At 39.6% G+C, this 23929-nt stretch overlaps 1 protein-coding gene across 1 annotated transcript in view; it reads left to right on the top strand.

The window, feature by feature from the left end:
- Window positions 1-18806, top strand: part of LOC133469480 (urotensin-2 receptor) — a 35605-nt gene extending 16799 nt beyond the window's left edge. Inside the window, exon 5 of the mRNA XM_061756631.1 lies at window positions 16140-18806. The gene's annotated coding sequence lies outside the window, so the exon portion shown is untranslated. The remainder of the gene's footprint in view (window positions 1-16139) is intronic.
- The last annotated feature ends 5123 nt before the right edge of the window (window positions 18807-23929 follow it).

The following is a 23929-nucleotide window of genomic DNA, read 5'->3' as shown; positions in this document are numbered from 1 at the left end:
TGTAAAAATAAATGCCTTCCCTCTTAACAGACACCTCCCCTAATCGGGTGGGTTCCCTTAAAAATGACCTTGAAATCCGAGTGTACTATTCAGATGTCTAGAGCTCTATCGAGACTGGGCCGTTTGTCTTTGAGGTATCGCATTGTTGTGATACGATAAGAAGGTTTTACTGATCACCAATACCTGGTAGCGAGAACCTATGCCTGATATTTCTCTCCACAGAAACATGTTTGATTGCATATTGAAGACTAGAATGTCTGTAAATTAGGATGATACGTTTAATCTCCATGAAAGAATGGTCGTAGTTCCTTCCGTTTTGTATGCGTTATGTTTCTGTGTGTAGCGGCACAGAGAACCCCTGGTTAGCACATCTCCCTCACAGTTCTGAGGACCGGGGTTCAAATCCCGGCCCCGCCTGTGTGGAGTTTGCATGTTTTCTCCGGGCACTCCGGTTTCCTCCCACATCCCAAAAACATGCGTGGTAGGTTGATTGGAAACTCTAAATTGCCCTTAGGTGTGAATGTGTGCGCGAATGGTTGTTTTTTTTATATGTGCCCTGCGATTGGCTGGCGACCAGTTCAGGGTGTACCCCGCCTCTCGCCCAAAGATAGCTGGGATAGGCTCCAGCACGCCCACAATCCTTGTGAGGATGAAGTGGTACAGAAAATGGATGGATGGATGTTTATGTGTTTAACTGACTTCCGTGTGTGGTCCCATCACAGAAAGTCAAATCGGCAGGCGTATGCGAGTTTCTGTTATGATCATGGTGGTAATGGTTGCACTTGTAATCACGGAACCCAAATACCATCCATCACTGTAAGTCACAAGGCATTCACATTTGTTTTTGTGTCTGTTTCCTGAGAGATACTCACTCTCTAGCCTAATGTAGGCCAATAAATCCCAGTCATCTACCAGGGTCATTAATAAAAAGCTTATCTCACAAAAGACCTCACTCAGGATCTCTGATTCTTTTCTCAAACAACCCTCACCGTATAACCACAAATATCCATCCATCCATTCTCTTCATCGCTTATCCTCATCTGGATCGTGGCTAAACTGGAGCCTATCACAGCTGACTGTGGGAAATGCAAATGCGGGGTAGGACTAACCAAAAATATACAGCATTCATAGCAAACATGCATTCAGCAGCCTTTGAATGTAAACAACATTTTGCATTGAAGTTAACATTCGCTGCAGCACAACATTACCATCCCTTCATTCTCTGCATCAGGCATTTTATCTCTATTTTAGGAAGATATTTTTTTAGGGTGTATTAGGACAACAGTGGGATTGACTAGCAACCAGTCCAGGCTGCGCACCTCCTCTGGTATTACATTCAAAATCTCTTGAAAGTGCAACACTGAAACAAACAAACAAACAAACACCTCTCAGTATGATGTAGTGTTATCCAACACCACTGCAAACTACAATTACAACACCCTTGTTTTAAGGTATACTGAAAATTATGGCAAGTTAATCATTTCAAACCACTCTAAAGGTGAATTTGAATCTGCTAATGTGCATGGAGCAGTGGGGGATGGCAAACATGCTTACCCTATTGTGGTAATGTTGATAAAATAAGATAAGGATTATGGTATTACTTCGTAGAAAACACACCTCAGGGTACTTGTATTTTTACTCCAGTGGAAGTCAAGCTGTCCTCAGGATACTTTTGAAATTAGATGGATGTGGAAGGTTTGGGTGAATTTCAACTGGCAACAATGAACGATGGAGCCCCAAGAATACAGTACAACTTTTTAACCTCATAAAACATTGTCACACAAACTGACCTCAGCATAATGCATGGAGACTGAAAGCAAAGATAGCAGACATTTGACATTTAAGTGGTGGGGACTTTAACAATGATAAACAAGAAGAGGACGCAATTTATTGGCATTCTTTGAGCCAACTTTCTTTTACTCTGGTTCTCACAGATTCATTGTGTGACCACTTCAGCCACATTATTAATTAGCATGCTAAATATCCTAATACAACTAGAAAGTTCTCCAGGGACAAGTCATTCGCTTGTATACATTCCAACTCTACGCCCTTATGTGAATCAGAAATCCCAAATGGCTAATATAAAATCCCACTGCCTCCCTATCCTAAACTATGAGAACCGAAATCAAAGCAATGGGTAATTAATATTGTATGTAATGTGAATCATAATATAAATCAAAATCATGCAAGGTCAACTAAGTAAATTGAAGAATGTTGTTTCTGGCACAGATTGTGAAAAAAAAAAAAAAACGATACACGGGGCAGCCATGTGTATCAGAACACGAAGCAGTCTGGTCTTGAAAATGACTATGAAGAAATGCTTTCATCTTTAAGGAAGTCATATTATTTTTTATTTTTTTCATTTAAAACAGTTCCTAAATGTCTTAATAAAAGGTCTCCGACATTAGTCAAGGCCCACGTCACTGGTTGACTCTGAATGAAATCAATCAACTTTAGGAAGGGGGTTCTGTCTGATGCAAATGACTTACAGCTCACCTCAGCCTTCTATTACAACAGGGCTAATGCAAAATACTGTTTTGGTAACCATCATAATAAAGGCGTCACCGATGGTGTAGTGGCACACTCGCCTGACTTTGCGGCGGGCAGCGTGGTTTCAGTTCCCACTCAGTGACGGTGTGAATGTGAGTGCGAATGTTTGTCCGTGTCTATATGTGCCCTGCGATTGACTGGCGACCAGTTCAGGGGTGAAGTCCGCCTTTTGCCCGAAGTTAGCTGGGATAGGCTCCAGCGCCCCGCGACCCTAACCAGGATAAGCCGTGTTGAAAATGGATGGATGGATGGATATGATAAGGGCAAGACTACGGAGTTGCGATGAGGCCAGGCCTCCTACTAGGCCCAATCTCAAGCACTTGATAATAATGGAAATGAATGAATGAGTTTGATGCTACATTGAAGCGTGAACTGAAATTACTGAAACTGCAAAATAAAACTCAAAGAATAATTGATATCCTACTCTTGTGCTACACAACTTGTCTTTTCACATAAAGACTAAATGCAGCTGACTTCCCTGTGTATAATCGATTCTTTGATGTGTCGCGATGCTAGTTGATTAATAGAGAGCAGAGCAGCTTGTCAGCCTCCGTGATGTTGATTTTGTACCGAAAAGGGAAGAAACTTAACAGCTACTGTTGTTTGTCTGCACTCCAAGGCTTCCACATGTAATTCACAATCCATTAATAACGCCCTGTATTATTACAAAACGGTACATAATTACAGTACGTACAGGAATTACTGCATTATCTGAGTGACTAACTGTCACTTATATTAAAAGTTGGGGAAAATAAAAGCTGTGATTGGATTAAGACATGTCACATATATCACTCGCTCATGTCTTGGTGTGCAGCTCCTCCTCTTAGCTCCTCGTGCTATCAGAATGAATACATATTTAAGTCTGTCAATAGCATCCTGTGAGATTCAAACCAACTAAACTAGAAAATGGGATGAGATTTACTGAATCTCGAATTTGGTCTGTCTGTCACTCCTGGGCGGGAGCTATTGGGGGAAGTGATGACGATACTAAGAGCCCATGACTAACAGTTTAATAGTATTTTCAGTATGGAGCATTGACATGGAGGGCCCTAATGTAAAACACTTCGCGGGGTCCTAGATCCCTAGCGATCTCGATGGTTGTGGTTCTGATCCTGTATAACGTGTGAGGATGTTGCAGCAAACTCACAGCCGAGTGATCGCCTCAGCTTTTTGTGAGATATTGATGTGAGTGATGTGTGAATTGATTTGTGTGTGATAGGAGCCTATTTAAAATATTACTCACTAAAAAAAAATGTATTACACTGATGTCAATCAATCGGCAATTGTTTTTTTGTTTTGTTTGTTTGTTTGTTTGACAACTCAGGATAAACAAGATAGATTAAGATGGTCTGTGAGGCTGTGATTGACTGTAGTCTGTCTTTTGTCCAGTGTCAGCTGGGTCCCTTCGACCCTGAACAGGATGAGCATTAAGGAAAATGGATGGATGCATGCAACATGTTTAGATAATCATAGTTCTATCTTACGCATTCTGGAAAGGAATATAATAAGAAGTCGGTACAGTAATGGCAATGTGAATGGCTTAATCAGATATACTATGTATTCCTTTTGACTCTGACTGACCTGTAAAAAGAAAAGAGCATGCAAAACCCAAAGACCTCCCCAGTAGGTCACCTCTTCCACGCCGTTAATTGTCCACCTACACAATAGATAGCATGAATTGAACTGAATGAATGCATCCTGGTGGCATAGCTACGAGGATCTTGGTTCGAATGTCAGCTCTTGCCTTTATGTGGAGTTAATTTGCTTGTGTGGATTTTCTCCAGTTACTCCGGTTTCCTCTCACATTTAAAATGACGCCGGCCAGGTTAATTGAAAACACAAAATTGTGCATAGCTGTGAATATGAATGGCAGTTTGCCTACTATTTGAGCTAAAGTTGTTTACTTTTTCTGATTGCTGGTAAATTGCCCTTCATAAGCGGTTGTAGAGCTCCAATTTGAAATGCTCCAAATACAATTTGCTCATTTTACATAATTACCTGCCAAAAAAGTAACAGGACCAGAGACAAACACAGAATGAGCTCCTTAATTCATAACTGAAAGCATAGCGTGTGTCTCTACCTGCTGAGGCTGCATGGCCTTTCAATGTCAGTACTGAATTTAAATTATTATGTCGCCAGATTAAAAAATTAATTCACTGAGATTATTGTAAATCAAGATACCAATACCCAAACTGTATCTCTGGATGAATCTTTTAAGACCTCCAGCAATCTCAATTATTGAGCGTGCAGATGCTATGTATAATGCGGTCTTGTATCCTTAGGTATCCTCATAAACATCTTGCCCATTTTCATCTCAGCCACGGTCAATGAATTAATCATTGAAATTAAGTTAGGAAGAAGCAAGGCATGATGGGAACATGTGCCAAGAATGGACTATAGCAACTGGAAGACGCTTGAGGGAGGGATGAGACTGATGGTTGACAGATGCTGAGTTTATTATTTTCAGAACTAAAGATGAATAGCAGGCAGATGTTACACTTCTTTTTAATGAGAACATTTCCAAGCACCCCAGTAAGCTTCTAAGACACTAAATTTCCATTCAAACACACACACACACACACACACAGTGTCAACATAAGATGCAGACACTTAAAAGAGTTTTGAACTGGCAGATACTGTAGAAGGAAATGGCAGTCCCGACAGGATTCTGTGGGGTTTTTTTTTTTTCGGATTGTTGCAGCCCAGAAAGCCTGTATTTGAGAAAGCTTTACTAAAGATTTGCGAAACAAGTTCCACTGAACTGAAAGTTGCAGAAAGAAGTACAATTTAGTGGCTTCCGCTCTAATCAATGGAAGGTCACGTGAAAGGCTGAGGATTTAAAAAAAGGTTTTAATAAACTAATTTATTTGTAAATTGAGCAAAAACGTCTGCTATATAAGATAACTTGTTTGTGCACCAGCGCTAACTTATGAAATCAAAATTAAATGCTTAGTACATTTTTCACAAAGTTCCCAATCAACACTACTCTTGCCGAGAACTCAAATAAAAGGCAAGTTCAATACTTATGTTATCAATATTTATATCTTTGGGCTTAGTACAAAAAATCCCTCTGTTGTCCTCGTTTTCAAGGCATAGTCCAAGTGCTGAGCATGGTCTTTAGCGGCGAATTTCGTTGTTAAAAAAAAATCTAAATCTCCAGGATGTAGTCTGAATTTTTCTCAGTCAACTGGGATAGGCTGCGATTGGCTGGCAACCAGTTCAGGGTGTACCCCGCCTCCTGCCCGATGATAGCTGGGATAGGCTCCAGCACGCCCGCGACCCTAGTGACGAGAAGCGGCTCAGAAACTGGATGGATGGATGGAACTGGGATAGGCTCCAGCTTTCCATGACTTTAAACATAAAAAGCAGTGCAGAAAACGGATACATGGCTCGATTGCTGTAAGTATGACAACTTTAATACAAGGAGGACGTTTAACAAGATGACTGCAAAAAGGATAATGCAATGACACCTACCGTATTGTCCACTGACCATTTGAACTTGTTCACCGATTCAGACAAAAACAATTTCTTTTCATAGACACATTTTGAAATAAAACCAAAAATTCAGTTAATAATAATAACTTACTATTCCATGTTTGTCCTATTTTAGAACAGGAGTATTTGTCACAATGTAATAACAAGAATGTTCATCAAGAAACACTATATATTGAGCAAATTAATCAATAAAAACACCTTAATTATAGGTACACCTCACAAGACATTTAGCATGCAAACCTTATTAATATATAATTGTTAATTAATACTCCACAGTGGTTCATCTTCATACAGTAGATCAGGTACTGTACATATGCAATAGAAAAATTCATTGGGTTCAGGTTACATATCGCACAAAATAAATTTGTCATCCACATTTGTGACATAAACAAGTAATAGAACAAGTCAAATAGCCATAGGGGTCTAAAATGAATAGTTGAAAGCTTTTGTAACTTTGACCACATCCTAGGCTGATGATGTGCGATACAAGCGGATGTAATGGGATATGTAGCTTGCGGCTGGAAGTGTAATTGTAATGATTTTCAGCTTGAGCAGCGGGTGGACAAACAGCGCTGATTCGTGGTTTGGGGTTATTGGTGAGACTGAATCGACTGGAAGGACAATCAATAAAATCAAAGGGTTTTCTTGCCGTGTAGCACAGTGGAATTTTAGTAGGAGCCACACAGACGTGCTTGTTATTTTGAGTTGATTGCGTGTATTTTGAGTTTCATGGGTCAATGCGGAATTAAACTACCGCATCCACATTTGGGTGATTTGGATATTACACTAAACATTACATTAATGATGCAGTGGTCATCCATCTTGCCAAGATGACTTATCAGTTTATGAGAAATCTTGATGATTAAATGTCTAATAACCCCAAAATGAATCATCTCATCAATAACATTCATATTAATGCTAATAAATGACTCCTTATCTCACTAATTGAGAATATTTGCACAGTTCATATTCACAAATTATTGTTGGATTCTTCTTCTGCTATCAAAATGGTGACCTTAATAAAGTTGTGTATTAGAACAGACCGGAAAAAAAAATCTTCAGCCTTGGACCACATTAAAACTTCATCAAGTAACTTCATGAAAGTCAAAAACACAGCTTATATAAGATCTACAGCCTGGTCTTTAACTGGATATTTTGTATTTATCTCAGTTGGGATAGGTTCCAGCTCATCTGTGACCATGCACAGGATAAGCAGGAGAAAATAGATGGATGTAAAAATGATGCAAATTGCAGTGAACTGTCAGTTGTATCACTTGACCTTTTTAAACAATGACATCTATTTTGGTATCATGGCTCACTTTGTCGATGACGAGCGGAGTTAGCAGTCGTTTGCGTTGACAATAATTAAATCTTTATAGAGCACCAGTTTGCAGAGGCATGTTTGCCTATCTTCCAGACAGTGTGCATGATTTGAATCAGCAACAAACTGCATATAAACAAAAAGAAGAGTCACGTATTCAAGACGTACCAACCAGATGGAATTTTACTTTGGAAAAGATCATAAGGCTCCAGCAAAGCAAATCACCAATAAACGCCACTTTATCTCGGCAGAACACAAATGCTGACATATGTCTGGCATTTGAACTTAAAGATGTTGGAGGAGCTAATTGAACCACGTGGGTGAAGTGTACTTGTTAAAGCAGTAATACATTTTATGACACATTGTACTATTTTCCATTGTTCAAATTGACTTTATTTCTGCGTGGACAGATATGATACATGAATCCTCGGGCGAGAGCGTTACAATTCCTGTTCCATTGAGTTTCCTGATGACCCAGTCAACATTGTGCGGTTTTAAGAGGCCTTCAGTTACTGTAAGACCCATCGAAAAGAAAGAAGCAATCTTGCCTGTCCCAAGATTGCCACTTCACTCGATCCTAGGTTTAAGGGTTGGAATGGCTAACAGAATCCAAAAGAGCTGAAGTGAGGAGTTTTCTCAATAACCTTCCATCCATCCATTTTCTGAGCCGCTTCTCCTCACTAGGGTCGCGGGCGTGCTGGAGCCTATCCCAGCTGTCATCGGGCAGGAGGTGGGGTACACCCTGAACTGGTTGCCAGCCAATCGCAGGGCACATACAAACAAACAACCAGTCGCACTCACATTCACACCTACGGGCAATTTAGAGTCTCCGATTAATGCATGTTTTTGGGATGTGGGAGGAAACCGGAGTGCCCGGAGAAAACCCACGCAGGCACGGGGAGAACATGTAAACTCCACACAGGCGGGACCGGGGATTGAACCCGGGTCCTCAGAACTGTGAGGCTGATGCTCTAACCAGTCGTCCACCGTGCCGCCGCTCAATAACCTGTTAAAGACAAACAAAAGGCCCAGGATCAGTGAGCTGAAACAACAAGTACTGTAAAAGAAGAGTACTATGCCTATCTATCTTCTTGCTTGCAACTTCTGATTCAGACACAGAGGTTGAGACAGCCAAGAAATTTAAAACTACACTGGACCGACACAAATCAGAATCCAATTGTTGGCATGACTGAGTGGGTGCCCATTGCAGTGGTAGTCACCAAGAAAAGACTCCCTAGACTTCAAATATCTTTCAACACCTGCCAACACTGTACCATGAGAAAGACTATTTTCACTTTCAGGCCACATCAGTCAGAAAAATGAGAGTTGCTCTCTCTTCCAATAAAGTGAAATGACTGGCGTGCCTCAGCATCTGGATAAATGCAAAGGAGTTTAAATCATTATTGGTGTTAAAGATTCAAATGTACACATTGACATTTCATTTAATTACAACGAATTTTCTGAATCACAAGGTGAATATTCATTCATTCATTTTCCAAACCGCTTATCCTCACTAGGGTCGGGAGGCGTGCTGGAGCCTATCCCAGCTATCTTCGGGCGAGAGGCGGGGTACAGACTAAACTGGTCGCCAGCCAATCACAGGGCACATACTGTATAAGCAAACAACCATTCACACTGAAATTCACACCTTCGGGCAATTTTGCATGTTTTTGGGATGTGGGAGGAAACCACCAGACCAGGTGAATATCCATCCATCCATCCATTTTCTACACCGCTTATCCTCAGTAGGGTCGCAGGTATGCTGGAGCCTATCCCAGCTGTCATCGGGCAGGAGGCGGGGTACACCCTGAACTGGTTGCCAGTCAATCGCAGGGCACATATAAACAAACAGCCATTCACACTCACATTCTTACCTACGGACAATTTAGTAAACCCACTTAGGCACGGGGAGAATATGCAAACTCCACACAGGTGAGGCCGGATTTGAGTCTGGGTCCTCAGTACTGTGAGGCGGATGTGCTAACCAGTCATCCACCGTGCCGCCCAAGGTGGATATATTTAGGTCTAATTATAATTTTTGACATACTACACTGGCCTTTCATAGAGCCTCTCAAACCATTAAAGTCTGTACGATTCACATTATACATGTTCAATGTCGTGAATTTAATGACAATTTACAATGTACTTGCTCCACTGAAGTCCAAGTTTAATAAAAATGCAGTTCCCTTGCATTAAATCGATGTTTTAGTGTGTTAATGACACTTTCCCAAGTTTTAATTGCGATTAATTAAAGCCACATTTGTGATTAATTAGTTGTTTTAATCAATTCACATTGTTAGTACAAAATATAAACGAGTATTCAAATTTGCCTCTTTGGTAAATGAGGGGGAAAAAAACAGTCGCGCATGTTATGAATCCTATACTGTATATATAGTTAAAGTGATGTGGAACTGCACTGCATATCCGCCCAGACCTATGAAACAACTCCTCCAAGCACAATTATTCTACTCAATAAAACACTGGCATCAAAAAAGGAGTTCAAAGCATTCATAAAAAAGCTTGATTAATTTTTTCCTCATGAAGACATCCATACATTTCTGCTCATTTGCATGTAATATTTTTCCAGACTCTTCAGCAATAGGCATATCTTAGAATCTATTCCAACCAGAAACTGAAATAGCTACAAGAGAACAGAAGGACAAATGAGGAATTTAATCAGTTCCTAAGAAATATACAAGTAATAGAAGTGGAAACTTTATCTTTCAAGACAACAATGGTTGATGAAAGTTATCAGATCAATGCTTAAGGAAACCCAACCACATATTTCTTTGTGCTGCTTATCTCCTGCATCTAACGTCTTGGATTTCTCTCTCCAATTCTGCTTATTTTTCCAAAGATCATGGCTTTTGCATACTGCACTGAGTGTGAAGACAGACCACAAAAGCCGCTAACCTTCAGCCGAGAGGATCAATAAGCTTTACAAAGTATTAATGCTGCAGCCCTGAATTGGGTCTGTCTTTAAACTGCAGTTTTATCACACTTAATCCGAGAAATTAGGGCTCTTTTGTTCAAGAGCAATACCTCTCTGAAGTAATCGTAGTGATCGCACAAATCTTGGCCACTCTTGATTGCTTTTAGTCAAAGGAAAGTTGACGTGGATATAAACATGCCCACGCTGTTGTGCCTCCACCTTGACACAAATAGCCAAGGAGAAAGCAATAAAGCAAGCCCAGTTGCAGATCGCTAAAAAGTGTTGTCAAAAGAACGTAAGAGGAGCTCCAAATGCTAAATTTGAGGCAGCAAGGACAAGTGACAAGCTTAGCATTAGATACATATCGAAACACTAGTATACAGAGAATGCTTTGCATTCCATGTTTGTTTGTTATAGAGGTCAGTTTTGACACAGTGGGCTGGACCGCGTGGTAGGCCGGGACAGATTTATGCACACGCAGTTGTAAGATAGCAATCTCTTAGCATGTTCAAACAAGGTTGTTGAAAGGTCAAGGGCTGCTATTGGATATTCCATTTCAGACGTGATGGGATAATCTCACTTTTAAACCCTTCGTAGCCTACTCTATGACTTTGTAAAAATTCACACGGGGCCATGGTTCTCAAAGAACAGGACAGGGGGACATGGGATATTATTTGAAAGCCACAGGCTGAACACATGGTGTAGTGGTTGACTCGCATGACTTTCATACAGTTCAGTTTCCACTCAGTCATCTAGTGAATGTACTGAGTAAAAGGTTGTCTCTATATGCATCCTTTGATTTTCTGCCTTTTGCCAAAAGTCAGCTGCGCTTTAGCTACCTATCACCCTGAAGAGGATAAGCAGTATAGACAATGGATAGCTGGATAGTTTGATGGAAGTATGACAACTTGAATACATTGATGACCTATAACAAGACAACTGCAAAAATGACAATGTTACTTCATCTATTTTCCATTGAACATTTTAACTTATTCACTGAATGAAAAACAAACTAATACCTCTTACATACTCAGTTTGAAATAAAACCAACAGTTCAGTTGGCAGGCCAGTTTCACTTTCACAGCCATAACCATATAGAATATATACAATTGGAATAACATGAAAATAAAATGTAAAATAATCTTTCATATTTTTTTGCCTTAAAAAATCATTAAATAACATTTACTAATGTACCACTTAATGTAACTGTGAATGAAGGGAAGTATTATTAAGAAATGCAATCACAGCGTAAGCCTTCTTACATCAGGGATGATTTTTTTTTTCTTTTCTTTGAAGGATCCCTGGAGCCAAACAAGTTCTCTCTGTGACGCACATGGCATTTTAGTTTTCCATCTATCTTACGTTTAAAGAAAGCTTCCAATGAGCACTGCATACCTTCTTTTGTTCTCTTTCCAGACAAAGCCTGCCTCATACTCTGCAGCAGATAGAGAGCTTCTTCTGATCTCTCTTGCTTTTATAGTGCATAGTTAGTGCCTCACACTGTCAGTACTGTTATAAATCGCCAAAATTGAGCAGGAGCGTCAATTTGGTGGCTGGGACAGCAGTAGCCTGTAAGGGCTTAGGCTTTGTAGTCAGAGGGTTCGAGTCGCACTACGGACAAATGTAAAAAAGGTAGTTATTAGAGGAATGCTATTCTGCTTGCTGGCTACTGTTGAGGTGCCGTTGAGCAAGCCATTCATGTTCAGTTTGCATGTCGTAAAGTCTGGTACTATGTATTTAGGTGAACTGAAATTACACGTACAATAAACAGTCATCAAAGACAAACAACCAAGCAAATCTGTCTGTGAAAAAAATCTGTCTTACATAAAGTTGCGCTAATTTTCATAATAACTAGCCCCCCCCCCCCCCCCCCCCCCCCATGCTTACATGGTGGATTTTTCTCTAAGCACTCCAGCTTCCTCAACCACCTCCCCCTAGTTGAGAAATGGCCTGTTGGTTTTCTTGAAGAATCTAAATTCCCCAAAGGTGTGAATGTGAGTGTGAATGGCTGTCAGCTGGCATAGGCTCCAGCACACAAGTGACCCTAGAGAGACTATGCAGTATAGAAAATGGATGGATAAAACTGCTCAGAGTGCGACATAAGATAGCCAGTGCAGTGACATTTTACCTGTATTTACTTAATATGAATACTATATGTTCGACATCATATCATCAATATGACAAACATATATATTACCCAGTGGGATGGGAGGTGGGTCTAAAGCCCACCAAAACCCGTTTGGATGCTCACGCTGAGTTGAATGCCTGGGGCCACTGCCCCCTCTGGTCCCCCTTTGCACACCATTGCACATAGCTAAAACAGACAATAATTTCGTCCTTTAATGCATCTGTATTCTACATTATTTTCACAATTTGAAAAAGTTCCCAGGTCCCACATTAGAGAGTCAAAATACACAGAGGATAAAGAATTAGTACACACTGAATATTCACTCATCACGCTCTGATTCAAATCCCGCCGCTTTGGCAGACGGTTCTGTCAAGTGCAAATGCCAATTTCAACTTTTGTTATAATGACGGCGGGGTTGCAAAGGAATGGCGCTTGTGCTAAGCCCTTGCTGCTAATTTCACCATATTGTGCTTGCGTGTACACGGCGCCAGACTTCCTAGCAGCTCTAGGAAGCCTTGTTGGCAATTCAGTGTCGGGCTAGTTATTATGAAAATTAGCGCAACTTTATGTAAGACAGATTTTTTTCACAGACAGATTTGCTTGGTTGTTTGTCTTTGATGACTGTTTATTGTACGTGTAATTTCAGTTCACCTAAATACATAGTACCAGACTTTACCTTTTGCTCTTGTAAGACCCAATTTTTGACTGACACTCATTTCTGCAGTGAGACAAAGTGAACATGTAACCTCAACTGTTCATCATGGAGTGATAAACAACCCTCAGTGATTGAACCCTCCCCTTGTCGGCACACTGAGAAATGCCCCTGCCATCTCATTACGATGCCTTTGCACATTGGGGAAAATATGCACCTCGCTGGCCGATGCTGCCGTGTGGGTGATAACTAAGACATTTGGTTGACACTGTTGGAACAGGACAGTGGCACAAATGAAAATGGGAGTGGTGGTGGATGTGTGGTAATGAAGGAGAGACATCAGTGGAAAGGGCGCGTGTCCAGATGCGTGCAATCTCAAGTTAACAGGTGTCCAATGAACAAGCAGACAGACGGCCAGTGGCTGTGAGTCGTGCTTTCTATTTTCTGCCCCCTGCTATTTAAGCCAGACTCAATTGCTAAATGTGCGTCAGGGACAAGGAGGACAACCACTAACCTAAGCCTCTCGAACTCCACATGCTCCTTAACTGTTTTGGAAAGGAGAGGAGGATAAACACGTATTAAAACAGACTAACACTCGTGTGAGCATGCTACCATGAAATAGATCTCAACATACTTTTCCAAGGTTCAAAACTGAGGGCTACAGGGTTGTGGTTTCATGAACCAAATACAGTAGATGAGTCAACTTTAGGCAGACATACATTGCCCCTCTCACATCAAAAAAGTCATTTCAAAAACTTGGGTTCATAAGATGGAAATATCAGAGTAGGATGACGAATAGTACAATAGTTGCAAACAAACAAACAAAAAAGCTAATGAGCAGGAGAAATTTACAAAATGCTCCCTGAAAGGTAAAGAACCACACTTTGACACAAATGAAACGCTTCATAACACTGCAATCTATGGCTATAAAAACAGTTATTTTTTGATTTAGTGAAAAGTTACAAAAGTTGAAAGAAAAATAGGCCTATTAGTGTTGTATTTTGATTTTCTTTTTATGTGGCCATTCTCGTGAGCTTCGATGTATACGTATCAGTTAAAACGAAAGTTGATTGTCTTTCAGCAAATCAAAAGACAGCAATCACCAAACCAAGTGAATAAAATACTAGACGTTTTAAAGGAAGGGGTCATATTTTACCAAAACAACTTTTTCTAGTATTTGGATTGTAACATTGGCTCTATGGGTCCTAAGTAAACATGTGGAATATTAAATTAAATTTGCCACACATTCCTGAGTTCCAGATGTTTTTCTGCCGAGAGGCCCTGAAATTAGCTCATTTGGATTTCTAGAGCTTCTCTACGTCGATCCAGCGCTGGCAACATAAACGCATTTGCTCTCACAAGTGGGTCTTCTACAGGGAGGCAACCAATCAGAGGGGAGGAGGCGGTCTTAGCTAAATATGGATAAAGCGGATACAAAACTGTATCAAACAGAAGTAGCTTATACGGAGTTCATGTTAGCGAGTCACTCTATAGAGGTCTAAATAGTCAAAATATGGGACCTTTAAAGTCCAGGCTTCTTCCAGCACTAAGATATCGTGATGATCAAGATCAAACAATTCCAACATGAAGGTTTTGTCATGTAGTCAAAATGATGCACGGCTTGTTTTGTTACCATGGAGCTGAAACCTCATGGACTAAAACAAGAACATCCTACAGCAGTGTTATAATCAACAGTTGAAATATATTTAGCAGCAATGAAAAGTTAGAACTCACACTCACGTGTGCTTGTTTGCTCACGCATGTTTTGGATTTTGGTGATGACACAAACAGGATACAGTGACAAGTGTCAGGTTCTACAATACCGAAGCACAAGACACCACTAAGCTATTTTAAGGATTATATTAGTGCACGTCTACCCGAGCCGGCCTTACTGTTCCATGATTCTGTTCCAGCTCCCGTGTATTCTATTCTTAGTGCTGTACTACGGGATAATATTTTCCCAAACGAACAATCTGCATCGTCAAGGGCTGAGTCGATTTAACAAAAGGCCTTAGTTTTTAAAGGTGCAAAAGGGAAATAGTCCAAATACGCCTCTGATCATCTTTCTCTGATTTTAGTTAGATAATAATAAACCACCTAACAAACTAGCACTTCTGCAACACTGCGCAATGGACACGATTGGACTGGTTGGGGGGGGGGGGGGCATTAAATTACATTACTGTGCCCCTGGCAGCACTGGAGCTTTGCACGGCACTACTTACAATTGTGAGGTGTCGTTTACTTTTAAGCCACTGATGTGACTACAAACTGACAAAGGTCAAATTATGGGTCATTTTGATTACTGTACTTTCTACTGCAAAAAAAACCAAAACATTGTCAGCTCTGAACAGCACTGCTTTGAATGTTAACACAAAACATCAGGTGTGCAGGCTGGTCCACCAATATATTATCATTGACCACAACGAGTTGGTGATATAGCCAGTGTTTTTGTATAATCAAACAAAATAATGTAGCAGTTGCTTCCCGGATTTATCAACACATACCCAGCACTTTGTTTTAATGCTGATTTATATGCATGTCTCCACGTAATGATTTTCATGCACACCACAAAACCATGAGGTTAGATTGCGGTTGATGTGCTGTGACACAAATCAATGCTCTCACACTGATAATTGTGTTTGGCCTAAAGGACTCCTTGTAGATATTAATGTGCAGATTGTGTTTGGAGTGTCACGTTCCAGATTAAGATATGGTGTGTCTAGAAGAGTCGATCAGTTACACAATTATTGGCCCCTGCCTGTGGTCCAATGCAGTTACTGTACATGATCCAACATATGGTCAACATTATCACAAAACCTTTTATTCTCTGCAATGCATGACTTCCTTCAAGCACATTTATGTCTTTATAATCTCATTACATTTCAAGGTTATATAGTACACATTATATACTTCTCATAGTAGTAGTATTTTTATTTTTCTATAATGTGTGGTCCTAATAAAACACATCACTAATCGTTTCCTGTTTTTACAGGGACTACATAGTCTTTAAATGTTCTACTAATGCATACACTGTAAGTATAATGTGTTTTTGTCCTTACAGATCTGAGAGAACTGTGCTGAATGATGAAAAGGACCAAACAACCACATGGAAATGGGACTCGGATGAACCCTTCATATCTACGAAATGAACAGAATAAGTGGAAACATGACAAATGTGTGCACACCAACACATGTTATAATAGACGCTCGTGAGATAAAGCTTTTAGAAACTGTGTACTGAACAAACAATGCGTATTCATACATGTGTACCCATTTGTATTTTCCATGAATGAAACATAGGAATGACCTTCATGCTAAATAAGTATACCATCTGTGCTCCTTGTTTTGCAATATGTGAGTCGGCATGGCCAAATATGTAATATATGTGCCAGAAATTGTGTTTAGGTTATTGAAGCTAATTCAGAGCATATAACAGATGCCGTGTTTGTGTGGATTATCTTTTTCTGTCTAAAAATGCATGGTTGTGAAACAAGTGTAGCAGGGTTCAGATGTCACCACCTTAACATCAATCATAAATGCAGTAATTCATAATTAAGTATTCCGACCTCGATTAATTGAAAAGATATGCTCAGAAAGATACAAAGATGTATGAAAGCCACATTGAAAAGGAGAAAATGGCAACATTCCAAGAAAATGGTCAAAATGTAACAAGAATGCGAAGAAACCAATTTGGAAGACGTTCACAAATGTTTAATCTGCGCACCGCCTGTGCTACAACACACATTTTGCTTTTTGTCTTCCTCTTTGGATTTTCTGTTCAATGTCCAAATGTTTTCCAGTTTTTGTATTTTAATTTGTCAAAAAAGCACACTGCACACTCTTGATCAACTGTGTTGTTATGCGTAACTGTATTGTAAAACACAAAATGCCTTTTAATTCCAAGTGAATGTCAATCTTCAACCTGAAAAAAAGAAAACATTAAAACTTAAGTTTAACATTTTTTTAACATTGGAACTAATTTGATTAAGAACTGATTAATGTTATTAGATTATGAAATTATTTTTGAAGCACAATGTAATTTTGGTTTCAGAGATTTGTCTCATAGTATTGTGGCTTGATTTTAATAATGCATAATTTTTCTTGTAAAATTCTGACTTTATTGTTTTCGGTGTGGCCCAAATATTTCTTTGTAGAAATTTAACGTTTTTTTTTTTTTTTTTTAATTATACAGTACTGTGTCACTTTGACCTAAAACTGTCACCCTAACACCAAAATAATTTCAGCATCATTGACATTTAAAGGAGACATATTATGCATTTTTTTAAAATATTTGTACATAGTTCCTAGCTGTCTTAAGAACATATTTGTGGCATGCCTTTTTCAAAATACCAAAAGGATCAAGAATAAAATACAGTTGTTGTTTTTTTTTAAATTTATGCCATGGTGAAATTGGCTCATTTTAGAGGATCTTTTCGAAATCTGTCTCATGCACTGTCCTCAACCCGCCCCACATACTGTGTACTGCTGCATTCATTAGATTGATAACCAGTGGGCTGGAAGACCTCGCCATCATATTAAAAGAGCACCAGATTAAAATATGTCATTGCGCATTTGCGCACCAAGCATTTTGCATTTTCATGTTTTATTTTGTGGAGAGCTGGGTATTTTCATTGCGGTAATTACCACCACTATTCTACAACAGTAGGATAAAGTGCAGAACAGCACACTCACAGACATTAACAAGTCAAATCAGAAACATCTAAAAAAAAACAGATACAATAATTTCACTCTGTCTAATATATATATTTTTTTTTCAGTTTTCTCATAACTAGTATGTTACACTACTCTTACTCTGTACTACCTTACACTGCATGGTGCTGTATACTGTATACTTAATTTCAACAAATTTGTTTCTTGGTAAAATTATGTACCGTAATCTGCAAAAAATTAACGCTTCGGTTGAGTTTAGCTCTGCTGATTTTTAAAGCTGCTAAAATATAACAATAGGATAGGGTTAAATGAAGTGTTCGTTGCATATCCTAGAATATTATGCGCTAATATAGTTGGCTTCTGTTGCTCATGAATTGTGTATTCAAAACAAAAGATTGGGACACAATGAAAAGAAAAAAATATATCATGATGAATTACATGTTGTAAAGTTACACGAATAAATCTGTAATGTTATGTCACTGTAGTGATATTACGAGAAATAAATGCAATGCGGTATTATCAGAAGGAATTTGTATTTTTCAGGAAAAAATAAGTTATATTATGAGAATAGACGTTATCATAAAATATTGAGACTTCTTTTAATATTACCACTGCACACCTAAATAATTATTGTCTTGTAATATTACGACTTTATTTGTAATGTATTTTATTAGTATTGTTTTTCTTTTCAGTGTATCCCTAATACTCCTCCATACCAAAGATAGAAGGTGCATAAAAAAATAAAATAAAATAAAACACAGACGAGCACACATTAGTTCTGACTTTACTTGCAGTTTTCTCAACAACAAAAAAAGAAGGCAAAAGACAATGTAATATTTATATGTGAACTGGTTCCGATGATATTTTCCCCCAAAATATTAAGTTAATCAAACATAAACTTGTTTTTTGTATGTTTACAATAAAAAAAAATTGATTAAAAAAAGTATTAACTGGAGTTACATTCATTCATTAATTTCCTTGCAATTCTATTTTGCTGTTTAAAGACACACACGCTGGTTATTGTCAGAGTATGCAATAAAATTGTGTTGAATCTGCATTTGTTTTGTGCTTGTTCTTTCTTGTTATTATCGTAAACCTATTCAACATCATTCATTCCACATTTGAATCTGAATGTCTTATTTAATTTACCATAGAGACGTTGTAGTTTACATATTTACATACAAGTGACCTGATTTAGGAGTTTTCATTGGGACATTTTTTTAATTTTTTTTTTAAATCAAGCTTGTGAATGAGCTTTGTATGGTGGAAGTGACAGTTCAACTCACTTCACAATAAGCAGCAGTTTGGCAAATATTGAGCAATTCATCCAAAAAGAGGTGTCAAGCTGTTTAATACCACTCCCAGTTTAAGTTAACTGTCAACCTAAACATAAAACAAAGAGAATGACACGTCGTGTATTTAAAACGGCCACATAGTTTTGTCTCAGAAAAGTTTATTTGCTTAATGCTAACAAACAATGGAAAATGCCATTGACATCCTTATAGTTATCATCGATAGTCACTGTTTTAGAAGCCATAAATATTTGAACACACGCAACCCATGTAGACATAATAATAATATATATGCTTTATCAACTTCGAAAAATGACTAATATTACAGCATTTAATGTTACAGTCTCTTACAGTAGTACCAGGAGAAGTACTATTTTTCTTCATTTCTGTCTGCATGACTGTATTATACTGCCTCCCAGTGGCCAAGGCAGGCACACCAGTGGGTTGTATTAAATCATGATGCACACTGTACATAGAACTTTTTAGTTCTATGTAATTACCGAATTTTCCAGACGATAAGCCGATACTTTTCTCCCGCATTCTGAACCCTGCGACCTATGCAACGATGTGGCTAAAATATAGATTTTTTTTTTACGCTAACGGCTATCACGGTGCGCAATAAGTGCAAAAACAAACAGGCCCAACCTGTTTAAACGTATTGCCAAACTTGTTCGAACGTAATGCAAGGCTAAATGCTTAAAACATGACCGTTTCCCATAATACACTAGGGTTTGGACACGCGCAGATGCCTCCAGCGTGGAGAAGACGACAACGCAAGTTTTTGGCGCAGTCAACGCAAAACTCAGCACGACACGCACGAACGCAAAATATTTTTTTATTTTTCACACCCTCATCATGGAAAGTACAAGAAGACAAGCGTATGATGCAGCTTTTAAGCCATCGATCTGTCTATCGTGCTTGTAAAGCGGCACTCCGAGGTGAGTGGGAGGCTTGGAAGACCAGCGGCGAGAAATCTTTCACTAAAACTGGCCGCATGCGAAGATCATCCTTTTCTGAGGTCTGCCAGTGGATCTTAAAAGGGTGGAGTAGTGTGAAAAAAACTACAACCCCAATTCCAATGAAGTTGGGACGTTGTGTTAAACATAAATCAAAACAGAATCCGTTCATCCATCCATTTTGTGTACCGCTTATCCTCACGAGGGTCGCAGGCGTGCTGGAGTCTATCCCAGCTATCTTTGGGCGAGAGGCGGAGTACACCCTGAACTGGTTGCCAGCCAATTGGAGGGCACATATAAACAAACAACCATTCGCACTCACATTCACACCTACGGACAATTTAGAATAAACCTACCATGCATGTTTTTGGGATGTGGGAGGAAACCGTAGAAAACCCACCCAAGCACGGGGAGAAGATCCAAACTCCACACAGCTGGGGTCGTGATTTGAACCCTCAGAACTGTGAGGGGTATCTGCTAACCAGTCGGCGACTGTACCGCCAACCGTGAGCCCATTTGAGCCAATTAGAAACCTGAAGAAAGTAATTTCCTGGGAAAATAAACACTACAACAATGGTGGAGAATGGAAGAAAAGTAGTGTGAGTTAATCCCCAATCAGCTGTGTCTTCACTCCCATGCTTGTTTCACGGTGACTTTCCAATCAAAGATTCCAGATAAAAAGATCAGGCAACCCCACTTCCCCCTTCCTACTCCTCCAGCCTACATCCCCTCATGAATATTAATTCAATTGCTATTGAAGAATGTTTGTACTTTTTAGCTCTAAAAATATAACTTTCCCGCCCCAAAATATGACAGTTTTCAGAAAACCCCAAACTTTTTGGGCTCTGAGAGCCCAAAAACTTTCTTATGGAAAAACAAAATAACGAAAAATAATTGTAAAAAAAAAATACAACTTTATTCAATGATTTGCAAATCATGTTCAACCTATATTTAATTGAATACACTAAAAAGACATTTGATGTTCAAACTGATCAACTTTATTGTTTTTAGCAAATAATAATTAATTTAGGCAGCACAGTGGGCGACTGGTTAGAGCATCAGCCTCACAGTTCTGAGGACCGGGTTTCAATCCCCGCTCCCACCTGTGTGGAGTTTGCATGTTCTCCCCGTGCCTGCGTGGGTTTTCTCCGGGCACTCCGGTTTCCTCCCACATCCCAAAAACATGCATGAATTGGAGACTCGAAATTGTCCGTAGGTGTGACTGTGAGTGTGACTGGTTGTTTTTTTTGTATGTGCCCTGCGATTGGCTGGCAACCAGTTCAGAGTGTACCCCGCCTCCTGCCCGATGATAGCTGGGATAGGCTCCAGCACGCCCGTGACCCTAGTGAGGAGAAGCGGCTCAGAAAATGGATGGATGGATAATTAATTTAGAATTTTATGGCTGCAACACGTTCCAAAAAAAGCTGGGACAGGGTCATGTTTACCACTGTGTTACATCACCTTTTCTTCAACAACATTCAATAAACGTTTGGGAACTGAGGACACTAATTGTTTTGTAGGTGGAATTCTTTCCCATTCTTGCTTGATGTACAGCGTCAGCTGTTCAACAGTCCGGGGTCTCCATTGTCGTATTTTACGCTTCATAATGCGCCACGCATTTTCAATGGGGGACAGGTCTGGACTGCAGGCAGGCCAGTCTAGTGCCCGCACTCTTTTACTATGAAGCCACGCTGTTGTAACACGTGCAGAATGTGGTTTGGCATTGTCTTGCTGAAATAAGCAGGGGCGTCCGTGAAAAAGTCGTTGCTTGGATGGGAGGATAAGTTTCTCCAAAACCTCTATGTACCTTTCAGCATTAATGGTGCTTTCACAGATGTGTAAGTTACCCATGTCATTGGCACTAACACAGCCCCATACCATCACAGATGCTGGCCCGGAAGACACGACGTCCACGATTTCCAAAAACAATTTGAAATGTGGACTCGTCGGACCACAGAACACTTTTCCACATTGCATCAGTCCATCTTAGATGAGCTGAGGCCCAAAGAAGCCGGCGGCGTTTCTGGGTGTTGTTGATAAATGGCTTTTGCTTTGCATAGTAGAGTTTCAAGTTGCACTTATGGATGTAGCGCCGAACTGTATTTACTGAGATTGGTTTTCTGAAGTGTTCCTGAGCCCATGTGGCGATATCACTTACACATTGATGTCAGTTTTTGATGCAGTGCCGCCTGAGGGATCGAAGGTCACGGGCATTCAATGTTGGTTTTCGGCCTTGCCGCTTACATGCAGTGATTTCTCCAGATTCTCTGAACCTTTTGATTAAATTATGGGCTCTAGATCATGAAAATTGTACGTTGAGGAACATTGTCCTTAAACTGTTCAACTATTTTCTCATGCACAAACCTCGCCCCATCTTTGCTTGTGAATGATAGAGCAATTCAGGGAAGCTCCTTTCATACCCAATCAGGACACCCACCTGTTCCCAATTAGCCTGTTCACCTGTGGGATCTTCCAAACAGGTGTTTGATGAGCATTCTTCAACTTTCTCAGTCTTTTTTGCCACCTGTCCCAGCTTTTCTGGAACGTGTTGCAGCCATAAAATTCGAAGTTAATGATTATTTGTTAAAAACAATCAAGTTTATCAGTTTGAACATTAAATATATTGTGTTTGTAGTCTATTCAATTAAATAAAGGTTGAACATGATTTGCAAATCATTGTATTCTGTTTTTATTTATATTTAACACAACGTCCCAGCTTCATTGGAATTGGGGTTGTACTATCACCAACAGATTTCGAAAGGCTGAACTGCTACGTGAGGAGAACAGCACTTCAGGGGTAACTGTGTCTCGAGATGAAAATGACATTGAGAGTGACACCGACTGAGAGACTGAAATGGTGTGTGACGGAGTTGTTCTGAGGCTCTTCAACTCCGACACTGAAGAAGACGACTTCAGTGGTTTCAGTGAACAGGAGGAGGATGAATATAAACAATGCCTTTTCTGTTATGTTTGAGCCGTATTACTGCCGTGTTACAGACACTGTTTGGAAACAATTAAAGTATGTAAATAAACATTTAGAAAATCTTTCTGTGTAGATATTTAATTTCAAAACGTATATATCCGCGGCATATAGTCTGGTGCGGCTAATAAATGTAAAAAAAAATGAATTTCTACAAATTTAGTGGGCACGTCTTATATTCCAATGCGCTCTATAGTCCTGAAAATACGGATATGTTATTACTCCATGATTTTGTAAAGTACAATATTATACAGTACTATTTTTCCTGATTAAAAAAAACAAACACACAAAAAAAAATAATTCTGAGGGGAGGATGGAACGTATTAATGGTATTTCCGTTCATTTCAATGGGGCAAGTGATTTGAGTGGTCACGGAATTACATCAATTAAACTCGTATCTCAAGGCACCACTGTACATTATTTCCTTTGAATGTCAATATGACGTATAATGTTCAGGGTATGACATTATCACATTCACAACTAAATACATAAAAAGCGACCAAAACTCTTAGTGTGTGTTTTCTTTCGCTCTGTTCACATTTTGTGACGGCTTGATCACGCTATGACTTTTGTGTCCTACCAGAGAGAGAGCGAAGCCTTCAGGCGCATTCCGGGTGTGCATCAAGCTGGTGCATCTATTGATTTACCTCACTGAGCGACAGAAGACAGGCTGCAAACACTGCCATGCTGATGTATAATTAACCGTGGTATCCCCAGGAGAAATCTAGGAGTATTTGGATTTGGGACGATTTGTACACATTCACAAACACACAGAAATATATATATCCATCCATCCATCCATCCATTTTCTGAGCCGCTTCTCCTCACTAGGGTCGAGGGCGTGTTGGAGCCTATCCCAGCTATCATCGGGCAGGAGGCGGGTTACACCCTGAACTGGTTGCCAGCCAATCGCAGGGCACACATAAACAAACAACCATTCGGACTCACATTC

Source organism: Phyllopteryx taeniolatus, chromosome 19 (genome assembly GCF_024500385.1).
Source record: "Phyllopteryx taeniolatus isolate TA_2022b chromosome 19, UOR_Ptae_1.2, whole genome shotgun sequence".
NCBI lineage: Eukaryota > Metazoa > Chordata > Actinopteri > Syngnathiformes > Syngnathidae > Phyllopteryx > Phyllopteryx taeniolatus.
The sequence above is the reverse complement of the archived record's forward strand: the minus strand, read 5'-3'. Positions and strand labels throughout refer to the sequence as shown.